We start from the raw sequence: 22348 nt of genomic DNA, 5'->3' as shown, positions 1-22348 counted from the left end.
CTAAACACTTGCCCAAGATAAATTTTTTGAATTCCATTCACAACACTGAAGACCCGGAGCGAAATCAACTTTCTATACTTTCATATGGATTTGCTTCGCCACCTCTTTTGTTTGTCTGTTGGCAATCTTACAAACTTCTTGTATGAAGTCCAAGTTGTTGATCTCAGTTCCATAATTCTTCAAAACCTGGACCAATGCCCAAGTGAAAACCGATAAGATCGAACCGGATAATTTAAGGCCCCCATATGCAGTCTCACGATGGCTATCACAAGCCGAAAACACAACAGGAATGCGGACCACGCCTTGGTTTTTAGCGCACCGAGTAATTGTTTGGGGCACAAGAAATTGTTTTGGTACTTGAGGGATAAACCTTCCTGAAGCACAGCAGTCAAAAAACATATACATCGAAGCTTCACGTGAACAAACATTGCCAAGCTTGTTCAATGCAGAATCCGTTAAGTAAGCTTCAAGGCCGTTGTCATGAAAACCCAGGAGAAGTCCAGACTCCATAGAACGATTGAAGTATAGGGCATGGCAAGAGAAGCAAGCGATCATGCAATCTTCAGGTTTCAACTTCCTAGTCATCTCAGTCAAACGATCCAATATATCGTCCCCAAAACTTGTTTTCAGATCTGTTGCACCCTGCTTAGGTTCAACCAACCATTCATGAACCTCAATATTGACATGTTCAAACTGACAATTCTCAATGAGACATTCACGGAAAAAGTTTGCATCGTTCCTGGGAAAACTCCCGAGTTTTCCACAAGAATCGTCATATTTTAGGCAATGCGGTCATTTCATTAAAAAAGTATCGACTAACATGAAATATATATATATATATATATATATACATGTAATCTTTTATCTTACTATAACTCTTAATAACCTCAAGATTGAAATCAGTAATCCTTTGACCAAGATCCACAAAGGTATGGTCGATCTGTTTCACTAACTTTCACAGTTTTGAAACATCAAAATAATTGTAGATAATATAAAACTAAATAATATGATATATAGTAAAAAAAAATATTAAAAAAATCTTTTTTTTTGAACAAACAAAAATGGAATATATTAATCACCAAAAACGTAATTGCTGCAGCACAAGGTGTGCCATAACAATCACAGAGAGAAACACAGACTAGTCATTGATACAAAACAGTTAGTCGATACCCATACATATGAACGGGTTCGACCACCAATTATGAATACCAAAACTAAAAACAACATTGCTAGCTTTCAACCACCATAAGGAATATGATTTTACTTTATCTAACAAATGTGGTAAAGAGCTTTGTTTATTTCTGAAAACTCTATCATTCCGCTCATTCCACAATATCCAAACACACAGAAGCCAAATTAGATGGAAAAAGGAACGTCGTGCTCTCAAACCACCTGCATAATTAATAAATTATAAAAAATGGTATGTTATGAACTGAGTTTTGACCCCAACAACACCAAGCCAAGCTCGCACCATCGGCCACAACGCACCAAAGTACGGACAAGACAGAAATAGATGATTAAGGTCCTCGACATGCCCACACCCATCTATGCATGACCGCGCCTCCAAAGATAAGACCCCACGACTTGCCAAATTTTGTTTAGTATGTAACCGGTCCCTCAGCAAACGCCAAGCAAACATAGACTGTAACGCCCTCCTTTTATTTAATTATTTTTATCAAGTTAGAATTTATTTGTGTGATTTAATTATTTATATGAAGTGTTAGTATTTTATTGTGTAGTATTATTCTATTATTTGGAATATGAGAATTATTAGTGTAAGTAGAATTGGGGGTTAAAATAGAAAGGAGAATAAGTTGTTGGGCCCAAATAGATTTAGAAAGAATAGAAAAGGATATAAATAGGGGAAGCTAGGTTGAGAGAATAGTTTTACAACGTACGCTCAAGTTTAGGAGAAAAGCCAAGAGGAGAAAGAGGAGAACTCAGAGAGAGAGAACCTTAGGAACGAAGAACGCTGCTTTTGATTTCAGAAAAACAATTCTAAGGTAAGGGTGAGACTATCTTTCACTGATATTAAGTCTGTAGATCATTAAATTGCATCTAACATGTTTTAGGATGAGTTTGTGAGGTTATGAGAAATTAGGGTTGTTTGATCATATGGGTAGTGAAGGGTTTGTTTATTTTATTTTATTTGTTTTTCAAGACCTTTTGATGAATTCATGTTCGATTCGTATTTTAATTTACTGCTATTATGTTCTTTTTGGCTGTTTGCGTTCTTCATATTCGTTGTATTATTGATAACTTTGATAAATCTAATTTTGTGCCTAATTGCTATTTTGGTATGTAATTGTGTTTACTTGGCTTTCATGAATTACCCATCGATCCACGTGATATTTGTTATCCAGTTCCATATTGAGTGCCAAACTTTAGTTTCGGTAATATTTTGAAGAATTTGTCATTATATGATACCAATATTTTTTGAAGGAGTATCATGTTAATCATGTTTTTGGTATTCGGTGTTTTGACCATTGGTACCCATCGGCACATGATTTTGTTATAGTTATATGTGTTATATCTAATCTAATATAGTTGTTCTGTTTTGCAATAAGATTTTATAATGTTTTGTTTTAAAACTGAATCACGTACGCATGTTTCGAACATGCCGTGCGATTTGGGAAACTTTATTTGTGTGCTTGTGCCTTCAATATTTTATGCACATATATGATGAATTAGTTGTGAACTGTCCATATGCTGTCTATGTTGCTGTTGAATCTTAGTGAAGTTGTATAAGGCGGTCTAAGTCGTAAATATTTAAGAAGTTGTCCATTTTAATAGAATTGTATAAGATGTTCACGTTGTTGTCCAAGTTGTGGGAAGATTGTGTCGTTGCATAGTTAGCGATGGGGGCTTAATGCCCGACAGGTTCTTTATGACCTTAGCGATGGGGGCTTAATGCCCGACAGGTCCAAATATGACCTTAGCGAAGGGGGCTTAATGCCCTGGTGGTACCACATGCATGTTGAAGTTGTCTAAGTTGTTGTTGAAGTTGTCTAAGTCGTTGTTGAAGTTGTCTAAGTTGTTGTTGATATTGTTGTTGCATTGTAGAGTCGTCATAACTTATATTTGATGATGATTTAATGATGATGTTTGTTTTAGAAGTTGATTATGAACTTAATTATGAAGTTGTTTTCGATAAATGATATGCTTTGATAATGATACTTATGTGAAATACATGATGATACTCATGATTATATCTGGTGTTAGATGTTGATGCTTATGATCATTATATGTGTTGATGTTTGTAATTAATATTTGATGATGTATGCTGATGTTTATGATTAGTAATTGATGTTATATGATGATGTTTATGCCTATAATTAAGATGATATAAGATGAAGTGTATAACTAATGTAGGAGATTAATGAAGCTAGTTAATGGAGTTTAAGATATGTTAATGATGTTTAAGTTGTTGAATGTACTTTATATGATTTATATGTTTAATATTATTGTTTGAGAAATCTCACCCCTTCTGCTGGAAATGTTGCCCTTCGTATGGGTAACTGCAGGTACTTATGGCTTGTAGGTTGGTTGGCTCAAGTGTCTAGGTGCTCTGATACGTAACGGGATGGGACTTGACTTTACTTCTATTCCTTACGTATAGTTATGAATTCTTTTTATGAATAAATGACGAAACAAGAATTTATGAGATTTTCTAATAAGGTCTGCGTGCCAAGACTTTATCATGTTGAACTATTTTCCGCTGCAAAGTTTAAGATTTTATGATGTTGAATTTGAAGGATAATTATTATTGCCTGTTTTAAGATTTTTAAGTAGTATGTGACATTCCGTTTATGAATTAAATACTCTGATTTTAAATGAAATTTTTATGTTGGGAAAACGGGGTGTTACATAGACACTTTCAAAGGTACCTGTTTGTGCCAAATCAACTCCATATTTTGATGTAACATGGGTTGTTCCTGCAATGTCAACATATCACACACACCACGAACCGTATACCCACCATTCTGATCCGGTAACCAAAGCCACCTGTCAGAAGAGGAATCCTGCAAAGTAACTGTAAGTAAAAGTTCCCTACACTCCTCTACCAACTCTTCCTCCCAAACCCACAAGCGGCGACGCCACTGCCACGCCCCCCACCAACCTCCAAACCCAACTGAAACATGTTCCTAACCGTGACAACTTTGTTGACAGTCAAATCAAAAAGTCGTCTAAAGCGCACACAAAATGGGACATCTCCACACCAACAATCACGCCAAAAGTCAGTCTCAGCACTGTCTCCCACCTGTCTCCTAACACCCGATGCAAACCAACCCACCCCGCCCTCTCCTATCCCATCTCTAATCCTCACTATCTCCCGCCACCAAGATGAACACCTCCGGCCCCCATCCTCCGCACCATACCTAGCCACCAACACCCTACGCCACAACCCATCTCTCTCTACTAACAACCTCCAACACCATTTTCCTAACAAAGCAGCGTTAAACTCCCTTAATCTCCTAACACCCATCCCTCTGTACTCCTTCCTCAAACATAAAGAATTTCAACTAATCCACGAAATTTTTCTTTTATCCTCACTTCCCCCCAAAAAAATTTATTTAATAAAGATTCAATGGAAGAGATTATACCTGACGGAGCTTTGAAAAAGGAAAGAGCATAGACAGGAAGTGCAGTCAGGACAGATTTGAGAAGGATCGACCGGCCACCAAAAGAAAGGAACCGACTATGTCAACCAGACAATCTAGCTTTAATTCGATTAACAACAGGCTCCCAAAATAATAACCGACGCGGATCGTCCCCAATCGAAAGACCCAAATAGAGGAACGACACTTTATCCACTTTGCAACCTAACACAGAAGCCGCTTCAGCCAACCAAGAATCATTGATATTGACACCAACTAGAGAGCTTTTATGGAAATTTACTTTCAAACCAGACATAACCTCAAACAAAACCAAGCCAGCCCTCGTTGCACGAACATTTGCCCAACTTTTATTACCAATTAACACGCATGTTACTACTTACTAGATTGTTTAAGTTGATTTTGCATGATTATGTATCTCGTAGAGGGGAAGTAAGTTATTTATATTTTTTTTGTAAGTTTTTGGTCAAAATTGTTGTAACAAACAATGTTATGCATGCCGTTCAACTTCAATAACGAAGATCTATGTTTATATAGTTATAGTTTAAAGTTTGAGTTTTTAACATAACCAAGATCCACGTTAATCTATATAATATTGTTCATGTTTTTTAAAGTTCGAATTTAAAATTAGAATTTTTAACATAACTATGATCCATGTTATTCCATATAATATTGCATATGTTTTTATGTTTTTAAAGTTAGAGTTTAAAGTAAACATGATGTAATCCTTATGATAAGATATTAAGGTTATACATTACTATTACTATTATTATTATTATTATTATTATTATTATTATTAATATAAAATTAAACTTATTACATTCTCCGAAAAAACTTTGAACAAACTTTGTCAAAAACTCATCCACAAATGGAAAAACTGATGGGTCATATGAAAATCAACTCATTTACAATATGTAACTTATTTATTAAATAAATGGTATTAATGGCAAAATAAACAGCCACTATTAAGGTTTTTTTGCTACATTAATACTATATGGCTCGGAAAACATTTCGTGGGATATGCACGAGCGATTATAGACATACTATATATGAGGCAATATGTTTTCTTTTCTTCTATTATAATAATGGTTATGTTCTTAGTTTTTTTTTGGGTAGAGTTAGTGGTTATAAAATACTCCTTCCTAGAGCATGTAGACTAAATCATGAAACCAATAAAAAAGCTCTTTAATTATTTTAGGGGAAAAAACCTCTTTATTTGTAAATATAAGGTATAGTTCAATTTATAATTTCGATATTGTTAGATAGGACCTAACTGTATTACAAAATCCACAATTGGATTGAAAACTATTATCATATAGATAATGTCTACAAAATTAGACATTAATTGAATATAATTTTATATGTTAATGAGATACGTAAAAATTAATGCGTTTCATAAATGTTCATAAGGTGTTAATTTTGATGCTACTTGTAAGCATATCAAATGATATTCTACTAATGACAAGTTTTGTAAACATGATCTATATGATAATAACTTTCAATACAACGATGAATCTTGTAATAATTATGCGGTAAAAAATTTCAAAAGTGTTGTATATTAAGTTTGACATCATGAAGCCAATTATCCATATATGTAAATCAAAGATTTGTCATCTGCAAGTAAAACTGGTCTTTTTAGATCAAATTAAAATTGAGAGGAAGTTTGTACCAAAAGAAAGTAAAAAAGAGAGCTTCTATCATTACTATGAAGTATCTTTAGCATATTATTTGATCTTCGTGCGCTAGTGACGACAAAAAACGTCGTGCTCTTTATCATTACTCTTGTTGCTAAGTCATAAATTTGAATCGATATCTTGTAGTAGTTTATAATTAAAAAATATATTTTGGTAATTGTTATCTCTATACGAGTTTACTTTTATGAGTTTATAGCCGTTTGTGATAAGTTAATTCAAGTGACTTATAACTTAATAATAAATTACTATAATTACCTCACAATTATCACCTCAATAATATGAAAAAACCAATAACTAACCACTTGTGTCCAATAACTAATAACTATTAATGATTTCAATTTTTTTTTGGTTACAATTAATGATTTCAATTTGTTACTAACAAAAAATAACACAAATTTGCAAGGCATTTGTATACATACATACATACGTACACACACACACACACACACACACATATATAGACAGGATCCGTTGACACCAGGTGTCAACGGATTCGTTGACACCAAATCTGATCCGTCCATTTAATTAATCTAATGGTGTCTAATTATTCCCTAAATTGCTAACGTGAGGTAACTCGTATACTAATTGTTGTCGTTTTTTAATTTGTGCCTAATTATTCACTAAATTTTCTACAGCATCTCTTTGGAATGAATTACTCAATTCTACTTTGAGATATTTCTCTTTCGATTGAATTACTCAATTCTTTTTTTTGGTACAATGAATTACTCAATTCTACTTTGTAAGAATTAACGTTGTGTATCCACGGCTAACAACAATTCAGTTCCTTATTTGAATCTATGATTTTTTTATAGCTTTGGATCTATAGTGAAATTTGAATCCAAAACGATTTGTATCCACAAAAATATCGAATAGATCTCAAGAAAAAAACGTTTTTGATCCCAATCTGAATTGAATAGATCCACAATCCCAATCTGAATAGATCCACAATGCTAAGCTATAGCAAAAAATCATATAGTTGTGGACAATCTATGAGATCAATTCAATATTGCTATAGACGTTTTGCAAAAAAAAAACGTTTTGTATCCACAATCAATTCAATATTTGAATCTATGAGATCTATAAGATTGGGATCAAATTAAGAAATTGGATTTGAGTAGGCAAGAAAGACGATGAACCTAAGGTAGCATATTCTTCCATATGTGTCTTTGGGATGGTTGTCAACATTTGGGTCAACTTGTTTCTCTCTTATGTGATCAATAATTTATAAAATGATTGTAGCATGTAAGTGAAATTTCAAAGATCCATAACGTTTTTTTCTATAGAAAAGAACGTATTCAGTTTATATTTTATTGTTATGATTCTGTTTATATTGAATCTGATTTCGAGAGGAAGAAGATGAGAGTGTGAAATGTTTTTTTTTTCTAAAGGAATCTCACGTTAACAATTAAGTTAATAAATGTGAGCCATTAAGATCAAAACAAAGAATGGTTAGGATTTGGTGTCAACGAATCCGTTGACACTTAGTGTCAACGGATCCCAACTCATATATATATATATATATATATGTATATATATATATATATATATGTATATATATATATGATTACATGTTACACCCTTAAGCACTTGTAAAAAACAACTGTAAAATTTTAGTTGGTTATGGACAGTTTAAATTTTTTGCAAGACATTTGTTTTTATATATAGATATATAGAGTAGATTGAGTGTTAAAAATAATAAAATTTTAAATCATAAAAATTATATTAAATTTATCTAGTTAAGTTATATAAAAAATAAATTGACGATAATAAAAATACAAAAGTATTGCAAAAACAAACAAAAACAGATAAATAATAGCACGCTAAGTTTTTGTTCACTTTTAAAGGATTTTACTCCGATCGAATTCTATGGCTGTTATTTTTTTTTATCAACGGTTGTCATTATTCTTTACGTTTAGACACGGATCGCAATCTTATATCATCCAAAGGGCTTGTTATCGACGACTGTAAGACTTCTCACTTTACGCATGCGCGGGGATCGATTGTTTCACACAAAAACATAACTAACATTGAAGCCACATGCTCTTCAACCAGAATAGCATGCCAGCCAATCGAAAACAATAACAAGAAAAATTTTAACGATGTGAGTTGTTCATTTATGTTATAAAACCTTTTTTAAATATTTTTCATACTGTTTTATTTGATATTATTTACATTTACGATGCAACTTCAAACCTACAAATGATTTGCAAGGTTATACAAAAATACTAATTGAGTGATGACTTTTCTATTAAAAGATTGATGCGTAAAGAGTTGAATTACGCCAAATACTTGAAAAATGTGGCTCTACCGTTTATCGGTTTTCTGCTACTCAATTATGAATGTTCAACGATGTGGCTAAACATGGGTTTGCTTCTAAATGCGACTAAACACTCAACTAAACACTTGCCCGTGATAAATTTTCTGAATCAAATCACAACACTAAAGACCCGACGTGAAATCAACTTTTTATACTTTCATATGCATTTGCTTCGCCACCTCTTTTGTTCGTCCCTTGACAATCTTACAAACTTCTTGTATGAAGTCCAAGTTGTTGATCTCAGTTCCATAATTCTTCATAACTTGGACCAATGCCCAAGTGAAAACCGATAAGATCGAACCAGATAATTTAATGCCCCCATATGCAGTCCCACGATGGCTGTCACAAGCCGAAAACACAACAAGAATGTGGACCACGCTGTGGTTCTTAGCGTACCGAATAACTGTTTGGGACACAGGAAATTGTTTTGGTACTTGAGGGATAATCCTTTCTGAAGTACAACAGTTATAAAAACATATACATTGAAGCTTCACGTGAACCAACATTGGCAAGGTTGTTCAATGCGGAATCCGTTAAGTAAGCTTCAAGGCCGTTGTCATGAAAACCGACGAGAAGTTCAAACTCCATAGAACGATTGAAGTATAGAGCATGAGAAGAGAAGTAAGCGATCATGCAATCTTCAGGTTTCAACTTCCTTGCCATCTCAGTCAAACCATCCAATATATTGTCTCAAAAACTTATTTTCAGATCTGTTGCACCCTCCTTAGGTTCAACCAAACATTCTTGAATCTCAATATTGGCATGTTCAAATTTACAATTTTCAATGAGACATTCACGGAAAAAGTTTGCATCGTTCTTGGGAAATCTCCCGAGTTTTCCACAAGAATCGTCTTATTTTAGGCAATGCATTTATTTCATTAAAAAAATATCGACTAACATGAAATATATATACATGTGATCTTTTATCTTACTATAACTCTTAATAACCTCAAGATTGAAATCAGTAATCCTCTAACCAAGATCCACAAATGTATGGTCGATTTGTTTCACTAACTTTCGCAGTTTTGAAACATCAAAATATTTGTAGATAATATAAAACTAAATAATCTGATATATATAGTAAAATAAAAGGTTATTAAAAAAATCATAAACATGCATGTTACTACTTATTAGATTGTTTAAGATGATTTTGTATGATTATGTATGTCGTAGAGGGGAAGTTAGTTATTTTTTTTGTTGTAAGTTTTTGGTCAAAATTGTTGTATTGTTGTAACAAACAATGTTATACATGTCGTTCAACTTCAATAACAAAGATCTGTGTTTATATAGTTATAGTTTAAAGTTGGAGTTTTTAACATAATCAATATCCACTTTAATCCATATAATATTGTTCATGTTTCATAAACTATTATATGAAACAATTAGATAGAAACATTTTAATGTATGTTAAGTAAATTGTTCATAACTTTAAAAACATGGACAATATTATATGAATTAACGTAGATCTTGGTTATGTTAAAAACTATAAATTTAAAGCATGAACAATATTTTATGAATTAACATGGATATTTGTTATGGATGTTAAAAACTATAACTTTAAAAACATAGATATTTGTTATAGATGTGTAATAACATGTATAATGTTGTTTATGTCAATAATTTTGAACAAACAATTTAGAAAAAAATTTGACTCTGCTATACGACATAACACTATCCTGCAATATTAACTTGGGTTAATACGTTTTTACCCCCCTGTAATATAGGCGAGTTCCGGTTTTCCCCCCTGTAAAAAAGATTCTTTCGATTCCAACCCTGTAATATAAAGATTCCGTCGAAAACCCCCCTGAGCACATTTGAGACCCCCCAGCTGATGACGTGGCGTGACGTGGCGCGCTGAGTCACCCTTGTCTGCTGACGTGGCTTGCTGACTGTATAATTAATTTTATTTTTTATTTTTTTATAGGGTACACGTGGCATTTGTAATTTTTTTATGTCTTTACCCCCCTGTAATTTAGGAGAGTTCCAGTTTTACCCCCTGTAAATTTTAAAAATAAAAAATAAAATATGGAAAATTTAAAAAAATAATTATTTTTTTAAAAAAATGCTGGAAAATTAATAAAAATTGAAAATAATGAAAAAATACAAAAAAATTAAAAATCTGGAAAAAAATTTCGCATGACATGTGTGTATATACATACCACATCATTAAATCATTTTAATAATAAAAATTAAAAACTGAAAATCTTTTAAAAATAACAAAAAATCAGATTATTTTTTTAAAAAAAATAAAAGATTGATTTTATTTTAAATTTTAAAAATAACAAAAAATCAGATTATTTTTTTCGAAAAATAAAATAAAAAAGCAGAAAAGACATCTAGATTTTTTTTGAAATTTAAAAAATTGTAAAAAAGTTCGGATTTTTTTTGAAATTTAGAAGATATTTAAAAATACTGAAATTTAATTTTCAAAATAAAAAAGTTTAGATTTTTTTGCGAAATAAAAAAACTGGAAAATATTTTAAATTTTAAAAATCTGGATATATATTTTTTTAAAATCCAATTACAATATGAAAATTAAATTTAAAAAATCATATAATCTGAAGAAAAAAATTGATTTTAGTTTAATTAAAAATTTAGAAAAAAAATCTGAGAAGCTTGAATTACATAGGAATATTTTTGTAAAAAGAATTATTAATGCGTGTAAAATTTTAAAAAGTGTCCGCTTACACTCAGGTTCATCGAGCTCGAAAGAGCTTTATGCTTGCTGCTTGAGCAGGGAGTTGTTGGCACTTGGGTTTGTTATTGTGTTGGCGGTCAATCCATTCGCTAAAATTAAATCCTAATTGTTTTTGACAAATGTTCACTATTCATATATTTTTTTTGTAATCTGGTTTCGTTCCCGTACGCGGGTTCGCTATGTTATGCTCATGATTAGTGAATTTTTGTTAGGATATTTTAGGACTATTTCGCTTGGTCTGATTTATAATGATGTATGCCCGTTTTGGGTTTTACTTGGGTTAGGTTTTATGTCCCCCCAGTCTCTGTATCTCTCTCTTTTTTTTTAATGTATTTTTCTTTTTACTTAAAAAAATTTAAAAAGTGTCTTATTTAAGAGACATTAAAATTTAAAAAGTGAGTACCTCAAGTTGCTCTTCCAATGTCTTTTGAGCCTCGCAAAAAAATCTAAACTTTTTTATTTTGAAAATTAAATTCCAGTATTTTTAAATATCTTCTAAATTTCAAAAAAAATCCGAACTTTTTTATAATTTTTAAAATTTCAAAAAAAATCTATTTTTTCATTTTATTATTTTTTTAAAATTTCCAGATATTATTTTTTATTTTTAAAATTTTTACAGGGGGTAAAACTGGAACTCGGCTAAATTACAGGGGGGTAAAGACATAAAAAAAAATTACAAATGCCACGTGTACCCTATAAAAAAATAAAAAATAAAATTAATTATACAGTCAGCAAGCCACGTCAGCAGACAAGGGTGACTCAGCGCGCCACGTCACGCCACGTCATCAGCTGGGGGGTCTCAAATGTGCTCAGGGGGGTTTTCGACGAAATCTTTATATTACAGGGTTGGAATCGAAAGAATCTTTTTTACAGGGGGGAAAACCGGAACTCGCCTATATTACAGGGGGATAAAAACGTATTAACCCTATTAACTTAAACAATATTATAACATGTATGTTTATGATTCTTTTTTTATTAAATCTTTTTATCTATATGTTATATTATTTAGTTTTATATTATCTACAATTATTTGGTTGCTTTAAGACAGTAGGAGTTTTACGTGTTTTTAAAATAATATTGCTTAAGCGATTTGATGTTTATAACTAGAATAATGTGCACGAAATCAAAATTGATTGCATGTGAGTTTGTGGATTCCACTCAAAAGATTATTGGTTTCAATCTTAAGGTTATTAAGAAATATAGTAAAAGAAAAGATCAATTGTGTGTGTGTGTGTGTCTATATATATATATATATATGAGTTTTGCTAGAAGACACATTTTATGAAGATGTCTTTTAGCAAAATTATAACTTAAAAGTGGAAATCACACCTTGAGGTGTGGATTGCTAAAAGATGTAACACCCCGTTTTCCCAACTTGAAAATTTCATTTAAAATCAGAGTATTTAATTCATAAACGGAATGTCACATACTACTTTTAAGTCATAAAATAGATATTAATAAAACTTTCAGGTTCAACATCATAAAAGTATGGAAATACGCAGCGGAAATAGTTCAACACGAACAAAGCCTTGGCACGCAGGCCTTATCAGAAAATCTCATAATTTGATTCAATACTTATTCGTAAAAAGTTCATAAAGACACGTAAGGAATAGATAAGAAAGCAAGCCCCATCCCGTTACGTATCAGAGCACCTAGACACAAGTGAGGAGTCCTCTCACGAACACTTCTAATCTTTAATACCTGCACATTACCCACGGTCGAGGCAACATATACGCAGAAGGGGTGAGATTTCTCAAACAATAATATTAAGTATATAAATCATAAATTACATTTAACAACATAAACATCTTATAATTTAACAACTATAATTAAATACATAAACATCATCATTTATCTTAGCAAAATATCATCATATAACAGTCACAGTCATCGTCACATATCATCATACTGAAAGACATCACAAGTAATTCGTTAAAACATCACAACTTAACAACTTGACTTGACAATGCATCTAAACTCGACTATGCAACTCTTAACGTCTTAAACCATCTTGACTCGACTATGCAACTCTTAACGTCTTAAACCATCTTTGATCATCATGAAAATGCAAATGCATGTGGTACCATTTTAGGGCATAAGCCCTCATCGTCGTGGTTGAGCATAAATATACTCATAGGGCATAAGCCCTCATCGTCGTGGTTGAGCAAAAGCTCCATCGTCGTGGTTGAGCAAAAGCTCCAGGGCATGAGCCCTCATCTATGAATGAGTATGCATGGACTCAACATCTCGCGTCTTAGAAACTTCATGAACATCCTATAACTTCTTGACTTAGACCGACATTTTCATCTTAAATAGGACTCAGCAGTATATGCAGCATATAAATAATTCATCTCATATCAGTATCATAATACAACAGCATCAAATGATAATCAACATCTTAAACATCGCATCAACATAAGCATCATAATTAACACATATAGTGCATAAATAACAAGATCACATCCTTATATAACCCATTTTTAAATCACACATCTTCAAATAACACATCTTTATATAACACATCTCTAAATCACACATCAATCTCACGTCATCAAATAATTCTTCAATGCACATCTAAAACTAGTATGAATCATTTTTGTTATAACAATTATTTCTATAAAAAAACTCACTTTAAAAAAAGGTAGAATATATTAATTTGAGCCAAACTAGTAACAATCCTTTTTCCAATAAGGTCATTGATTCAGAGACCCACATAACGATTTAAGTCATTTTCTAATACAAACTAAATCACGGCCACTATGCTAGCATAAACGGATAACAAATCAATCAATTAGAATAAGCAATGATGCATAAAGTTTATTCATTTAGAATTATATATATTCGGTCTGATTCCAATTTAAAAATAGGAAAAATAAAAGCTATATTTGGGACCAGAATTGGTGTCAATGTGCGTGTGTGTATTTGTAACCTTCTATATTGATTTCCTTAGTTTTAGAATCAATTGGAACAAACTCATACCCTTTACAATACAAAGCTATGATAGTTATAATTATCATTAGAATAATAGTATTAGCAATACACCATGAGTCATCAAGTTCAACAAAAACAGTTACGACACAAAAATCATAGCATACTATATTAAGAACTCTAATTTGTTTACCACCAGGTATAGTTTCTATGAGAAAATATGAAAACACTGTCCTAAACAATTGGATTCATCAATTTACAAGTAGGCATCGATTAAAAAAAATAGAAATATATGTAGGCATTCGATAAACATATATGTATATCAAGCAAAACTATAGATGAAAATATCAACCGAGCATAAATTATATTAATCGATTGATAGATAAAATAAAGCCACTGATATATAATATGAACTTAAATCTCAATAAATCAAACATATAATCATTGGAGCAAATTAGAACACGGATTTAACATGGATTTATTCAAAGATAGTCGAAAATAATGAAAAACAAAATCTTTCACTACCCATATGATCATACAACCCTTATGGTGAATAGAGACTCCCCCCTTACATCAATTCAACGGTTTTTCATCACCTCATCATCAATTCTCACTCAAACCCTAATTCTCATAATCTTACAAAACTCATCCTAAAACACGTTGGATGCAATCTAATGATCTACAGACTTAATATTAGTGAAAGATAGTCTCACCCTTACCTTAGATTGTTTTTCTGGAATCAAAAGCAGCGTTCTTCGTTCCTAGGGTTCTCTCTCTCTGAGTTCTCCTCTTTCTTCTCTTCTCTCTTGTTCTCCTCTTTTCCAAAAAAAACGGTTTAACGTAAAAACTCTTTCTAACCTAAACTTTCTTATTTATAATACTAAATACTCTTCCTAAATCTATTTAGGCCCAATAACTTATTCTTCTTTCTATTCTAACCACCAATTCTACTTACACTAATAATTCTCATATTCTAATAAATAATAGAATAAAGCCACCTAATATAATACCAACACATCGCATATTTAAAATAAATCACATAAATAAACCCTAACTTAATAAAAATAATTAAATAAAAAGGAGGGCGTTACAAAAGACACCTTCATGGGTGGCTTCTAACAAAATCCTATATATGTGTGTGTGTGTGTGTGTGTGTGTGTGTGTATTATGTTAGTCAATGTTTTTTTTATGAAATAAACTTGTTGTTTTTGTCCAAAACGATGATTTTAATGACTCATATGTAATTATGCAAGGAAGTGATTGTGGTTTCCAACCGCATTTTATCTTATTAATACGATGACGGGCGTATCATCCATAACGACATAAAGACACTAATAGAGTACATGACATGAGACACGTAATATCAACATAAACATAAGTTGCATGATCAATCAATATTTTTCTCCTTACCCTTGTTGTGAACTACCTGAGTATCTGAAGAAAAGTAAAAATGGATTGGGATGAGACATAATGTCTCACTGAGCTTCACCTAACCTAGGTTATTAGTGGTCAAGGGAAACTAGGACCACAATCTGCATTTCTAACATGTTCATTTCTAATGTGTTATAACATATCAGAATTCATAAATTCACACATTAAGTTAGTGTGTAACAAACAAGTTATCTGAGTTCATTTTACGGAATACATCAGGTGGAGTAACTCCAGCCACATTCCACTGCTAACCGGATAAATTTCCTATCAAAGGGCTAGAACCAGACTCCTCTAACTACGTGTGGTTTACCATCTAGGGTAAAACCCATCCAACCTAATCTGGAGCCTTTGAGGGACACATATTAACTAATTTATTATTCTATAACATACATTGACTGTCATATTAATAACTTACATGTTCTGATTTGGATAAAAACATTTTGACGGATATGATATTGATCCAAGTCACTTAACTGGTTGAAAAATATTCCATTTTCTCTTTGGCTGCATTCTAAAAAGCGGGAAAGAAAGTTTACCATGGGCCCTATACAAATATTCCTTCTGTCCAATTTTGGAGAGAAAGGGAACCAAGCCAAGTGAGCTAACGAAAAACACATTGCTACCCCTGCTTTTACTACATTCATTGTGGCATTGGGAGACGTGAATCACATTGGAGAAAAACATGTTTTTTTTTTCATTTAGGGTATTTATGTCATTCAACAAATATACATCTTTCATTTCTTTCCACTATCTATACTCTTCTACTATCTACTACTACACTAAGAAAATCAATTACTACCAAATTTCCTTCATTATCCTCCACTAATTCCATAAAATCACTATTAGAGTGGGCTAATATGTCATTTCTCAAGTTAATTGGCCAGTGCCATTAATTGGGTCAGATTAATTGCCCAGTGTTTTTAATAATTACGTTCAAGTGTAATCATAATTATAATACACTTTTCTCAAATCTCAAGATTTGTTGCCCAATACACTGACTTATAGAAAAATTAAATTGTGTACTTTATTGAGTTAAATTGTTAAAATGATTTATCACTACTAAAAAAATAAAGGAGTATAAATTTTTTTGTTGGGTTTCTAATCGATTCTACATGTAAATATGTCAATTGGAAAATAAATAACAAAAAACTTGGTCCTGCAACTCAAGAGATACACGTTATTAAGGAGGTGATGAATCATATAAAAGTTAATATCTTTAGTACATGAAAGACACTTAACTGATGAAAAAAAGGCCATTTAGATTCAAGTACAATACATTCTCATGCTACCCCCTTAAAAAAAACAATTTTCAAGCTATCCCCAATCAAAATTTATATCGATATTTTTAAACTAAAGCACTATCACAACTCAAAAACATGAACTTATGTATCAATCTAATAATAAAATTTACAGTAATTAAGATATTAAAAGAGATTATCTAAAAGGACTAAGGGCGTGTTTGTTTTAGCTTTAAAAAAAGGGTCATGTTAACCAGTGCCATCGGGGCACTGGTTAAGGAAGTTAAAAAGGGAAAGTTTTAAATTAAAAATGTCACTTTTTATACTTTTATGACCTTGAATGCACAAGTTCCAATGTAACATTACTACATTTGGCTTCCTTAACCAGTGCCCCGGGGGCACTGGTTAACATTTTCCTTAAAAAAAATAGATTTTGTGTTAAAAGAATCTAGAGATTAATTTTTAGAGATTTTTCTTCAAAAAATTTATTTTTAGAGATTTTTAAAAAAATATAAGTTATTTTTGTTTGCCTACTACCCATAAAAATCTATTTTTTTTAAAGAAAATGAGTTTTAACATGTACATTTGTTACCTCATTGTTTTTGAAAAAAATAGATTTTGAGAAAACTAATCCTAATAGCTTTTCATTTTAGGGTCAAAATAGATTTTTTTTGATAAAATGTTTTTTCTAAAAATCTAAAACAAACACTTAAAAATGAAAAAAGTGATTTTTTTAATGAAAAAAATAGTTGTTTTTTTTGGAAAAAATCCAAAACAAACGGGGCCTAAAACAAAATTAAATATCTATTACTATAATATAATAAAAATAATGTTCACCAATTTTTTTAATATGTTCCATGTTAATCTCTTAATCTCACTAATTTAGAAGAATATACGGTTATTTTGTAAATTTTCACATATCTATCCTTATATTAGAGATGGATAGTTGGAGCAATTTTAGACAAATTATTAACAAACTCAAATTTTTTAGGAGGTTTTCAAACTCACATATTGTTGTTATGGTTTTCTAAATTTATGAAATAAAGATTGAGTTTTAAAGTGAGAGCAATTTAACAAGTACACACAGTTCCCTCGAAAAACAAGTATACACAATTAGTTTTGTTGATTAAGATAATTTAGTTTTCGTAATTTAATTTAAATAATAATAATTAAAAAATATATATGTCAATTTCAACAAACAAAAAATATATACAAAAGTTATTTTTTTTGACAATTTGATCAAACAAAATCTTAATGTTGATATTTTGAAAACATTGATTAGTTTTTAAAATATTATCGTATTGACTTTCTCATATGAGTACATTAAAATTTCCTTCCGCAAATATAAGCACATTAAAATCCACAACGAATACGATGCAAGTATTAACAGTATTTTGCATATAAATTAACTCTCTTGATTAGTCTATTAATAAAGTCGTAAACCCCATTTTCTAGAGGTTATAGTCTACCCGAGTCATAACATATTCATACATAATTAACTCTCTTTAAATGTGTAGAGTATTGATTATGCTCTAGGTTAATTTACACTTAAGAGATTCAATTAGTGTTGGAGATGAGTTTGGAGGGGGTTAAAAACTAGTTAAAAATAATTTGGAGTGATTTGGAATGAAGATTTGGAGTGATTTTGAATTTTTAAATGGGTGGTAATCGATTGCCATAAGGTGGTCATCAATTACCATATGTTTCGACATTTTTCAAATCAGATGAACCCAAAATCCCGTTGTAGCATGAGAACTCTTTTTTTTTTGGGTTAATATGTGTTTACCCCCCTGTAATTTGGGCGAGTTTCGGTTTTCCCCCCTGTAAAAAATTTTGTTTGAATTACACCCTTGTAAAAATTTTTTTTTCCGGAAAACACCCCTCCCCCCTCCAACTCAGCAGATTCGCTGACGTGGCGCTGACAGGGCGCTGACTTGGCTTTTTTTTTTCATTTTTCATTTTTTTTAAAATGCCACGTCATATTTTTTTTTTAAAAAATATTTAAAAATAAATTTTAAAAAACAAAAAAATCCAAAAAATAATAAAAAAATTTAAGTTTTTTTTCCAAAAATTTAAAAAATTGAAAAATAATTTTAGAAAAATCCAAAAAAACATAAAAATATTCAGTTTTTTTTCCAAAAAATTTTAAAAATCGAAAAATAATTTTTTGAAAAAATAAAAAATTCCAAAAAATCATAAAAATATTCAGTTTTTTTTACAAAATTTTAAAAATCCAAAAAATTCAGAAAAAATATTAAGATTTTTTCCGAAATATAAAAAAGCAGAAAAATAGTCATATTTTTTTTTTCCAAAAAATTTAAAAATCGAAAAAAATTAGATTTTTTTTCAAAAATTTTTAAAATTAGAAAAATAGTCAGATTTTTTATTCGAAAATTTTATACCACAATTTTAATAAAATATTGGGAAAAAAATCATTTCATTCCACAAATTTTTTTTGCCTAATGATTCTAACAAAAATCCGTTTTGGGGCTATAATAAGAATTTTTATTCTCAAATAATATCAGAGGGTTTTGTCATCGTCGTGGAAAGATTTTATAAGATTTATGATTTATGAATTCTACCTCCTTTAATGAAGAGCTTAATTATAGGAAAAATGGAATTTCCACGACTTTTATAAAAACCTCTAAATTTGTATTCAGATTTTTAAAAATTAATTTTTTTCCAGAATATTTTTTAAAAAATCTGACCTTTTTTTCTAATTTTGAAAATTTACTTTTTTTGTATTTTGAAAATTAAATTCCAGAATTTTTAAAAATCTTTTTAATTTTAAAAAAATCTGATTATATTTTCTGATTTTTTTCTAATTTTTTAAATTTCCAAAAAAATCTTAATAGTTTTTTTTATAATTTTTAAATTATTGAAAAAAAAATTTCGATTTGACGTGGAAAATTTTTTAAAATTATTTTTCAATTTTTAAATTTTTTATTATTTTTTTTATTTTTGAAAATTATTTTTCGATTTTTTACATTTTTGGAAAAAAAAACTGAATATTTTTATGTTTTTTTTATTTTTCTAAAATTATTTTTCGATTTTTTAAATTTTTGGAAAAAAAAAACTGAATATTTTTATGTTTTTTTTTATTTTTCTAAAATTATTTTTCGATTTTTTAAATTTTTGGAAAAAAAACTTAAATTTTTTTATTATTTTTTGGATTTTTTTGTTTTTTAAAATTTATTTTTAAATATTTTTTAAAAAAATATGACGTGGCATTTTAAAAAAAATAAAAAATGAAAAAAAAAAAGCCAAGTCAGCGCCACGTCAGCGAATCTGCTGAGTTGGAGGGGGGAGGGGTGTTTTCCGGAAAAAAAAAATTTTACAAGGGTGTAATTCAAACAAAATTTTTTACAGGGGGGAAAACCGAAACTCGCCCAAATTACAGGGGGGTAAACACATATTAACCCTTTTTTTTTTTTCAACCAAACTCATACCATAACTTATCCCAACACAAATCAATTCGAAATTTCACATTATTAAGCTTGTAAACTAACATAAACACGATCAAACACATATTTCATGGGGAAAATCATAAAGCTATTATGCAATTATCATAAGTTAGATTTGTCTTGTTGTTCACACAAAATCAAACCACAAGGTGGGTTCTAAACTATTAGGAACTCGCATGATAACTTCTGAAATCTTTCTACATCTTCAAAACCAAGCCAACTAAACCCTAGCTTCAACTACTTCCCCTACCTTCACTAATAGCTCCTAAAAACCAAAACAATCAACATCCAAATCAGCTACACAAGCATGCATTCACTCCAAACTTGAAAAATTAACAATCTAATACCCGCGTGGAAGAAATGGATCGGCCAACATGGAAAAAGAAGGGAAAGAGAAGTTTAATGCATGATTTCCCATTCAAATTATCCAAACTTCATGATGGAACAATTGCATGTTTCAAAGGATTGGAGTCTGATTGAATTGATGGAGATTAGAGATGAATAGAGTGAGTGGGATGAGCTTAGAGAGATGGAGGAGAGAAAAATATGAGTTAAAGTGAGAGAAAGGCAAGAGAAAAATGAAAGAAAAGAGACATTGGACCTTTAAATAGTCTCGAGTTCAAATTACTAAAATGCCCTTTCCTTTAACAGTTAGTCTAGGCACATTAAACAGGCACATATACCGATAGAATTTAGGGTTAATTATGTTTCTAGTCCCAATAAAATAGCGACCTTATAAGTTTAGTCCTTACTTAATTTTAATAGCATTTTTAGTCCCTAATTTTGTTTTTCTGCACTGAGTATTAGTCCCTACTCAATTCAAATTTGTTTAATTTATGCTTAAACTCTTAAATTTTTGAACAATTTTTTTCAGACATGTTTAGAACATTACTAAAAGTTCCTCTGCAAAAAATTATCGCAAAATTTGATTTCTACATCCAGATTTTATTACTTTTTATCTTTAACTTTTGTCGTTTTAAAAAATTCATATTTAATTCATTTCATGTCAGAAAATTCTAAATTTTAGTAAACGAACCTTTCATAGTGTTCTAATCTTGTCTCAAAAAAATCGTTCAAAAATTTAAGAGTTTAAGGATAATTAATCAAATTTTGTTTTAGCAGGGACTAAAATTATAAGTAAATTTTTTTTATAGGGACTAGAAATGCTATTAAAATTAAGTAAGGACTAAACTTATAAGGCCGCTATTTTATAGGGACTAGAAACATAATTAACCCTAGAATTTAAGCGAGATATTACACGAAATGTCTCAAACAGATTTGGTAATTAAAAAGCAATAAAAATGGATACTTCTAAGATATGTATAAAACTACTAGGATTTCCAACAAAATATCTCAAATGTATTTTTTTAAAAAAATAATGAAAATTGATTACTTTTAAGATACATATCCAAAATTATATGTGTTCGCTTTCAAGCTGATTTCAAATAAAATCGCAAACCAATCTAAAAAAATTGAAAATTACACAAAATCAAAATTGTTTGGATGTAATTTTGTAAAACTATATTATATATAAAGAAAATAACACGTTTTGACTCTTTTGAATTGACTTTTTCTCTTTCTAAAATTACCCTCAACTTTCAATACAAATATCACATATAACATATAAATACGAATAAATTCAAATATTAAAATAAAAGTGTAACAAACACGATATAAGTATATATGTCCAGTTTCTCCCTTTATCTTTTAAAAAATGTAATAAACTAGACAAATATATCTATATTTACTTTTTCATTCTTCCAATTACACCTTTAAACAACTTTTTATATAATAAAAATTGTTGTTGGTGTCATAAAAAAAGAATTTAGATTATATTTTTTCTTATATTGTTGGTGTCATTGAAATAGATAATCACATTTAGTTTGATTTGTTATAATTTGAAAACAAAAAACATTTATATTTGTAGTTTTAATCAACATCAAAATTTCATAAAAAACACCT

The sequence above is a fragment of the Medicago sativa genome, chromosome 8 (genome assembly GCF_051527215.1).
Source record: "Medicago sativa cultivar Bolivia chromosome 8, Bolivia_mono, whole genome shotgun sequence".
Classification (NCBI taxonomy): domain Eukaryota; kingdom Viridiplantae; phylum Streptophyta; class Magnoliopsida; order Fabales; family Fabaceae; genus Medicago; species Medicago sativa.
This window is presented reverse-complemented; position numbering follows the sequence as displayed.